The sequence below is a fragment of the Aotus nancymaae genome, unplaced genomic scaffold (genome assembly GCF_030222135.1).
Source record: "Aotus nancymaae isolate 86718 unplaced genomic scaffold, 86718_ANA_hifiasm-v0.15.2.pri h1tg000036l, whole genome shotgun sequence".
NCBI lineage: Eukaryota > Metazoa > Chordata > Mammalia > Primates > Aotidae > Aotus > Aotus nancymaae.
The window spans coordinates 59118283-59127547 of NW_026988450.1; positions in this window are offsets into that span (position 1 = coordinate 59118283).

Here is a 9265-nt window from a genome sequence, read left to right on the forward strand (position 1 = left end):
CTTGGTAAACATGTAACAATTACTATACCAGATTCTAATTGTACTAACACACTTTTAGTTGCAAGTAGCATAAACACAACTTAAATTAGTGTAACTTAGTTCTTAAGCTAATCATGGGTTCTTCATATAATTGGGAAGATTTGGATAGTAAGGCTGATTCTGACAAGGTAAGACTAAGGGATTCAAGTGATTCAGCTTCCATTACCTACACAAGCTAATACACTTATGTGATTCCCACCCTGAACACTTAAAAAGGAGCCGTCTACATTCAGGAAAAAAAAGTTTATGGTTTAGTAATAGGGGCAGTGTATTAGGGTTCTCTAGAGGGATAGAAGTAATAGGATAAATATGTATTATGTAAAGGGAAGTTTATTAAGTAGTATTAACTCACATGATCACAAGGTCCCACAATAGGCCACCTGCAAACTGAGGAGCAAGGAAGCCAATTTTAGTCCCAAAGCTGAAGAGCTTGGAGTCCAATGTTTGAGGGCAGAAGCATCCAGCACAGGAGAAAGATGTAGGCTGGGAGGCTAAGCCAGTGTAGCCTTGCCATGTTTTACTGCCTACTTTATATATCCTGGTTGTGCTGGCAGCTGATGAGATGGTGCCAACTGAGATTAAGTGTGGGTCTGCCTTTCTCAGCCCACTGAATCAAATGTTAATCTCCTTTGGCAAAACCCACAAAGACACACCCAGGATCAATGCTTTGCATCCTTCAATCCAATCAAGTTGACACTCAGTATTAACCATCACAGGCAAGTACATACATCAATACACTGAAGTAGAAAAGTATAATTTCAAGGAAAGAAGAAAAGTGAGTTAACCAGCATTGTATTGTTGGCTTTTTTTTTCTTATATACATGCTGATATTTCAAAAGTAAATTATAAATTCCTTGAGACAGTGCTGTATTTTAAGTTTTTTCTCTTTGTGACTATAGACATTTGGATAAAAGTTGAAAACCCCATTTTCTTGTTATTTGCTACTATAACTAAGATGTACCATGGTTTCAATAATGTCCAATTATCAAAAACTATATTGTTGTCCTTCTGAAGTCATATTTTAGGATTTGAGGAGCCTATTCCTTTGTCTGGAATCCCTATTTTTCACAGTAATCCATTGTTATAGGAAAAAAATGTTACTTCTGGAAAAAATGTATCTATTTTTCTTTTGATATTTCTCTTGGAGGCTAGAGTTTCCTTTGCTTATAAGTGCTGGATTCATTTTTGGTTTTGTCTTTCTTTTCCCCCAAACTAGTTACAGTTTTTGCTTTAAGTTGCACAAGATGACTTATTTCTGTTATGGTTAAAAGCTCAATGATTTTAGTGTGCTGATATTCTGAAACATCTAAAAGTATATAAAACCAATTTTTGTGGGTTTTTATTTGCAAATTTTTTGTAATTTTATTTTGCTCTGTCTCAGTGATATTCAGTTCACTCTGTTATACAGAATGAAGTTGTTAAAAATAAAGCAAGAATTTGGACTCAATGATAAACTCTTCAGCTTTCACCTTGTAGGAAATTCTAATGCTAATATGTTCAGTTTGGGAGAAGAAAAAAATATTCTCAGATTTCATGAGGTTACATTGAGACATAATGACACTACAATCTAATTTTCCAAATAGATGCAAAGTTGACCTTGAGGCTACTTTGCCCTGTTGTGTAATAAAATAAAAATAACTCATTTTGGATCAAAGTCATTTTTCACCTTTGTGAGTGCTTAAACATTTGTTCATGTGTAGCTGTTCTGAATCTCTAATTGTAAATAGTATCAGGTACCTTTAGCTCCTGCAGTTTAACATTTAAAGTGAATTTCGGTGATTCTCAAACCCTTGGATATGCAGAAATTATATTTCAGTGACAAATGAAATGTCAAAAATATCTGATAAATAAAACTAAATCTCATAAAAAGAAATAAATGAAACACTCCTCCTTAAAACTTCATTTTAATAGCCTGATATAGAAATAGAATTTTGGTTGGCACACTACAGTTTAATTTTTAAAAGAGTAAAAAATGTTCAGATGTTTACAGAATTTAGGGGACAATTCTCCATGAATATCTCACATTGCTACATATCTGCCCTTTGATCCTTGCTATCTTTTCTAAAATGTTTGTATAGCAAACCATCTTGGAAGATACAGATAGGATCTCCTTCTGGAACAATACACAAATATGATTACTATCTAGTAAAATAAAAGCAATGCCTTCCTCCAGAACAAACATCAAACATGCTCAGGACTCTTTATCAAGTATTCAAGTCCTAAGCTCAGAGTTTTGCTCCCAAACTCAACATACTGCCTGTTAGTTGTCATCTGACTTACTTCATATAGCTATTTGGGAATTATGGTTTAGGGAAACAGCACAGGAATGTCGTTACTGGAGATACTGGTACTGCTGTGTATAATAATTCGTACTTCACAAATGCAGGAGTCTCATGTCTTGTGTCAGCATCCATAAAGCTTTATCACTTGTTAGCTTGCAAGAAGGATAAAATCTCAGATCATTTACGGTTCTTGACAATAGATTAATTACTACTTAATGTAGTTTACAACTGAGCCATTCTATAACTGTTATAGTAGTCACTAATACTAAATAATGTTGTTTATGTGGTATATTTACATAAGCATGTGTTTAGAAATGTAACCATGATTGTTCGATACTGATATATGAGGACCAATGGGTTGCACAAACATTCTTTTTAGATTAGTTCTGCAGTAATTTTTCATTTGAACAAAAATTATTATGGAATTTTAGATTTTTAGAAGTATAAATGAGGCCTGATTTTATTATCTATATTTACTGGTACTTGTGAACTTCAATAAAAATTCTATTTGAATTTTTTAAAATACACTTTTTAAAGAGCAGCTTTAGGTTTATGCAAAAATAAATAGAAATGACAGTGATTTCCCATATACTCGCTTCTCCACACAGCCACAGTCTTCTTCATTATTAACATCCTGAAGCAGATTAGTATATTTGTCACAATGAATGACCCTACATTGACACATCAATATCATTCAAAGTTAGTAGTTTCCATTAAGGATCATTCTTATTTTACTTTAAGTTCTGGGGTACATGTCCAGATCTTGCAGGATTGTTACATAGATGTATACACATGCCATGGTGGTTTGCTGCCTCCATCACTCTGTCACCTACATTAGGTATTTCCCCTAATTTTATCCCTCCCTAATCTCCCCACCCCCTGAAATCCCTCCACTAGCCCTCCACCTCCCAACAGACCCCAGTGTGTGATGTTCCCCTCCCTGTCTCCATGTGTTCTCATTGTTCAACACCCACTTATAATTGAGAACATGCAGTGTTTGGTTTTCTGTTCTTGTGTCAGTTTGCTGAGAATGATGGTTTCCAGATTTATCCATGTCCCTGCAAAAGACATGAACTCATCCTTTTTTAGGGCTGCATACTATTCTATGGCGTATATGTGCCACATTTTCTTTATCCAGTCTATCTTTGATGGGCATTTGGGTTGTTTCCAAGTCTTTGCTATTGTAAACAGTGCCTCAATGAACATACATGTGCAAGTGTCTTTATATTAGAATGATTTAAAATCCTTTGGGTATATACCCAGTAATGAGATTGCTGGGTCAAATGGTTTTTCTATTTTTAGATCCTTGAGGAATTGCCACACGGTCTTCCACAATGGTTGAACTAATTTACGTTCCAACCAACAGTGTAAAAGCGTTCCTTTTTCTCCACATCCTCTCCAGCATCTGTTGTCTCCAGATTTTTTAATGATCACCATTCTAACTGGCATGAGATGGTATCTCATTGTGGTTTTGATTTGCACTTCTCTAATGACCATTGGTGATAAGCATTTTTTTCCATGCATGAACCATACTGATACTTAGGATGAGCATTTTTTCATATGTTTGTTGGCCGCAAAAGTGTCTGCTTTTGAAAGTGTCTGTTCATATCTTTTGCCCACTTTTTTATGTTTTTCTTTGTATATTTGTTTTAGTTCTTTGTAGATTCTGGATATTAGCCCTTTGTCAAATAGGTAGCTTGCAAGAATTTTTTCCCATTCTGTTGGTTGCCAGTTCACTCTAATGATTGTCTCTTTTGCTGTGCTGAAGCTCCTAAGTTTAATAAGATCCCATTTGTCTATTTTGACTTTTGTTGCCATTGCTTTTGGTGTTTTAGTCAGGAAGTTCTTGCCTATGCCTATGTCCTGAATGGTATTGCCTAGGTTTTCTTCTAGGGTTTTTATGGTGTTAGGTCTTATGTTTAAATCTTTAATCCATCTGGAGTTAATTTTTGTATAAGGTTTAAAGAAGGGTCCATTTTCAGTTTTTTGCACATGGCTAGCCAGTTTTCCCAGCACCATTTATTAAATAGGGAATCCTTTGTCAAAGATCAGATGGTTGTAGGTGTGTGGCATTACTTCCAAGGCCTCTGTTCTGTTCCATTGGTCTTGTTTTTGTATAAGGTGTAAAGAAGGAGTCCAGTTTCAGCATTCTGCACGTGGCTAGCGAGTTTTCCCAACACCATGTATTAAACAGGGAATACTTTCCCCATTGCTTGTTTTTGTCAGGTTTGTCAAATCAGATGGTTGTAGGTGTGTGGTGTTACTTCTGAGTCCTCTGTTCTATTCCATTGGTCTATATCTCTGTTTCGGTACCAGTATCATGCTGTTTTGATTATTGAAGCCTTGTAATATATTTTGAAGTAAGGTAGCATGATGCCTCCAGCTTTGTTCTTGTTGCTTAGGAATGTATTGGCTATGCAGGCTTTTTTTTTTTTTTTGGTTCCATATTAAGTTTAAGGTGGTCTTTTCCAGTTCTGTGAAGAAGGTCAATGGTAGCTTGGTGGGGATAGCATTGAATCTATAAATTACTTTATGCAGTATGCTCATTTTCATGATATTGATTCTTCCTAACCATGAGCATGGAATGTTTTTCCATCTGTCTGTATCTTCTCTTATTTCCTTGAGCAGTGGTTTGTAGTTCTCCTTGAAGAGGTCCTTTATGTCCTGCTCCTGAATGACTACTCAATAAATAATGAAATGAAGGCAGAAATAAAGATGTTCTTCAAAACCAATGAGAATGAAGACACAATGTACTAGAATATCTGGGACATATTTAAAGCAGTTTCTAGAGGGAATTTTATAGCACTCAATGCCCATATGAGAAGTGAGAAAAGATCTAAAATCTACACCCAATAGTCAAAATTAAAAGAGCTAGAGGAGCAAGATCAAACAAATTCAAAATCTAGCAGAAGACAAGAAATAACGAAGATCAGAACAGAAGTGAAGGAGATAGAGTCATAAAAAACCCTTCAAATAATAAATTCAGAAGCTGGTTTTTTGAAAAGATCAACAAAATAGACCACTAGCCACATTAATAGAAAAGAGAGAAGAGTAGATGCAATAAAAACATGATAAAGGGGATATCACCACCGATTCCACAGAAATACAAACTACAATCAGAGATTACTACAAACCATGTATGCACGCAAACAAGTAAATCTAGAAGAAATGGATAAATTCCTGGACACTTGCACCCTCCTAAGACTAAACCAGGAAGAAGTTGAAACCTCTAAATAGACCAATAACAAGGTCTGAAGTTGAGGCAGAAATTAAAAGCCTACCAACCAAAAAAAGCCCGGGTCCAGATGAGTTCACAGCCTAATTCTACCAGACGTACAAAGAGAAGCTGGTATCATTCCTTCTGAAACTATTCCAAACAATACAAAAAGAGGGAATCCCCCCAACTCATTTTATGAGACCAACATCATCCTGATATGAAAACCTGGCAGAGACACAACTAAAAAAGAAAATTTCAGGCCAATATCCATGATGAACATTGATGCAAAAATCTTCAATAAAATACTGGCAAACCAAATGCAACAGCACATCAAAACGCATATCCATCATGATCAAGTAGGCTTCATCCCAGGGATGCAAGGCTGGCTCAACATCTGCAAATCTATAAACGTAATCCATCACATAAACAGAACCAAAGACAAAAACCATGTGATTAACTCTATAGATGCGGAGAAGGCAACAAATTTCAACAGCCCTTTATGCTAAAACCTCTTAATAAACTAGGTATCGATGGAATGTATCTCAAAATAATAAAAGCTATTTATGACAAACCCATAGCCAATATCATACTAAATGGGCAAAAACTGGAAGCATTTCCTTTGAAAACTGGCACTAGACAAGGATGCCCTCTCTCACCATTCCTATTCAACATAGTACTGGAAGTTCTAGCCAGAGCAATCAGGCAACAAAAAGAAAGGGCGTTCAGTTAGGAAACGAGGAAGTCAAATTGTCACTATTTGCAGATGACATGATTGTATATTTAGAAGACCCCATCATCTCAGCCCAAAATCTCCTTAAGATGATAAGCAACTTTAGCAAAGTCACAGGATACAAAATCAGTGTGTAAAAATCACAAGCATTTCTATACGCCAATAACAGACAAACAGAGAGCCAATTCATGAGCGGACTCCCATTCACAATTGCTACAAAGAGAGTAAAATACCTAGGAATACAACTAACAAAGGGTTTTGGATATTCTAATAGGTAAGTAGTGTCTCACTGTTATTCTAATTTGCAATTCTCTGGTTTCCTAATGCCATATGATATGAAACATTTTTTTATATGCTTGTTTCCAAGTACATATATTTTTTGCTGAGGTATCTGTTCAGATTTTTTGCCCATTTTTTAATTGGGTCATTTGCTTCTTATCTCAGTCTATGGCTTGTCTGCTCATTATTATGGTGGATGTTTTAATCTAAGGATTTTGTATTTGAGTATGCATACTATTAACCTGACTCAAGAAAAGTAAAATAGCCTGTACTTATTTCTTATTAAAATGGCATTTAATCAGACATGCTAGCTCTGTTGATCTGTTCTTTTTCTAATTATCCTTTTGATTTTGTTAGAAAATGTTCCATACATTATAGATCTATCATAGAATAATTTATTCTCACATGGATTCTAGATATTTGGATCTGTTCCTGTACTTTAAAACTCAAAAAATACATTAAAATCAATCTACACTAAAGAAAATTACAATGAGAGACTTTGTTGGAAAACATTTCAATTTTATTATGTCAAGAAAAACTATGTAGACAAAAAAAAATCTGTGAACTTGATTAATCTCTTTAGCCAGTCAAATAGATTAACAGCTTCTGTTAAACAAATATTTTCCCACTAATATAATATATACTATAATAAAGGTATATACAAAGTGGTGGTAGCATTGGAAAATTTACATTGAAAGGATAATCTTTGAGATAAGACTGGAAGGATATATAGGTTCAGTTCTTTGTATCATTGAAGGAAGATAAAGGGAACAACACTTGTAAAGGCATGGAAGCTGGAAAGGACAAGCCATGTTTGGAAATGTATTTATGGTTCAGTATTTCTAAAACACAAATCTGGTAATGGGGAATAGGGACTTGTAGAAGTGCATAGTTAAGTCAGCAGGGCCAGTTCAGGAAGGCCCTTGAATGTCATGCTTAAGGGTATACTCTTCTCATGAGAAAGTATACTCATGAGAAGACATGAAAGCATTTTGAGTAGAGGAATGTATGATCTGATTTGTGGTTTAGAAATCTGGTTGCTGTGTTGAAGACTGGAAAGAGGGACAACTGGAAGCAATTTCCTCCAAAGGAATAAGGAAATGGGAACCTGAGTTCAGGTAGATGGATTATTCTTGGAGACTAGGAGCAGCTCATGTACTTGATATATAAAATAATGTCTCTATATGGAAGGATTTTGCTTTGTCTCTACTGATTAATATAAAACTATGTTTATGTTTTTTTTCTTGAGAATTAATTAAATGAGTTCTCAGGGTTTCAAATTAAAAGCTTATTAAAAGTAAAATTAAAAATATAGTGCTTTTAAGAACATATTTTTGAAGTATGTGCAGACATGCTGTTTCTTTTAAGGAAGGACCTTCTATTACTTGAAAACAACCCTTTTCTTTTAGAATAGGAATGAGAGAAAGCTAATATGTCACCATGCTTAAAAATTACTATTTATCCATCATTTGTCTTGAGTGTATGAATGACCTGGTTAGAAGATTTATACATATGTCTGAAGCCCAAAACAATTGTTTGCATTACTCTGTTTTCCCACTTGCAAATGACAAAAGTCAGTCTAAATTACCATAAACAAATAAAGGAGATTACTTGGTTTATATAACCTAAAAGCCCAGGGTAGAAAAAGTATGTCAACTTGAATACTTTTGGGTATTTCAAGGAGAAAACCCAACTTAAGATATTTCAAGAAGCTTATTAGTTTATTAGTTCATTTAATTAAAAAATCCATTAGTAGGGAGGAACAGATTTGTTGGGGTTCTGGCTTCCTTTCTGTGTGATTTTCTCTCTACGATTCCCATATGTCAGATTTGTCCTGAAGTTGAGGCTCATAGTGGTGGCCAAATGCCTGAAGCAAATCCAAGCCTCACACTGATATACTGAATGTCTACGAGGAAGAAATAATTTATTTTCCCACAACCTTTATCCAAATTCCTAAAATCTAATATTTTGGGATCAAGTTATGACATTTTTCTAATTCCGAGTCAATCACTGTGAACAAAGAGATGCTATCTATTGATTAATCTAATTCTGGGACAAATGTCCATCTGTGAGCCAGTCATTGTGGGTTGTGGAATATAATTAAACTTGGTGGCATGGGACAATCACAGCCCATTCTTCAAAATTCATTTATAGTCAGTTCCACAAAAATGACATGGTTTGAATACAATGAAAGCAAGCTGAAATAGATAATGGGAAATGGTATGGCAATGTCTACAACACTGCTTTAGGTGTGCTGGACCCAGATCATTGGGAATCTCTCCCTCTATATCTCAGATTTCTTTAGTATCTGCTGCATACAAAGTACTCAAAAGGTAACAAGATGGATACTAGGATTTCCAGGCTTAAAAATATAGTTTACTGACTTAAAATTCTGAGAATAAAAATTCATTTTTCTCAGCAGTTCAAATTACCAGAGTGAATCTTTATTAGACAGAATTAGGTCACACATTTGTACTTGAAAGCAATTCTTTTGCCAGAGGTAGGAATAATCATATTGATTTGCCCTGGCCCATATGACATTCTTGGAGGTAGAGTTTAATGTTAACTCTATTCAAACTACAAGGACTTCGAATGAAGGCCAGGTAGATTTACAGATAAAAATAGGTGATGCTTATTAATAAAGGGAAATGATTGATAGACAAAATAACAATATCTGTCTAATACAAAACCAAATAGTTGTTTCATGTCAATAAAATC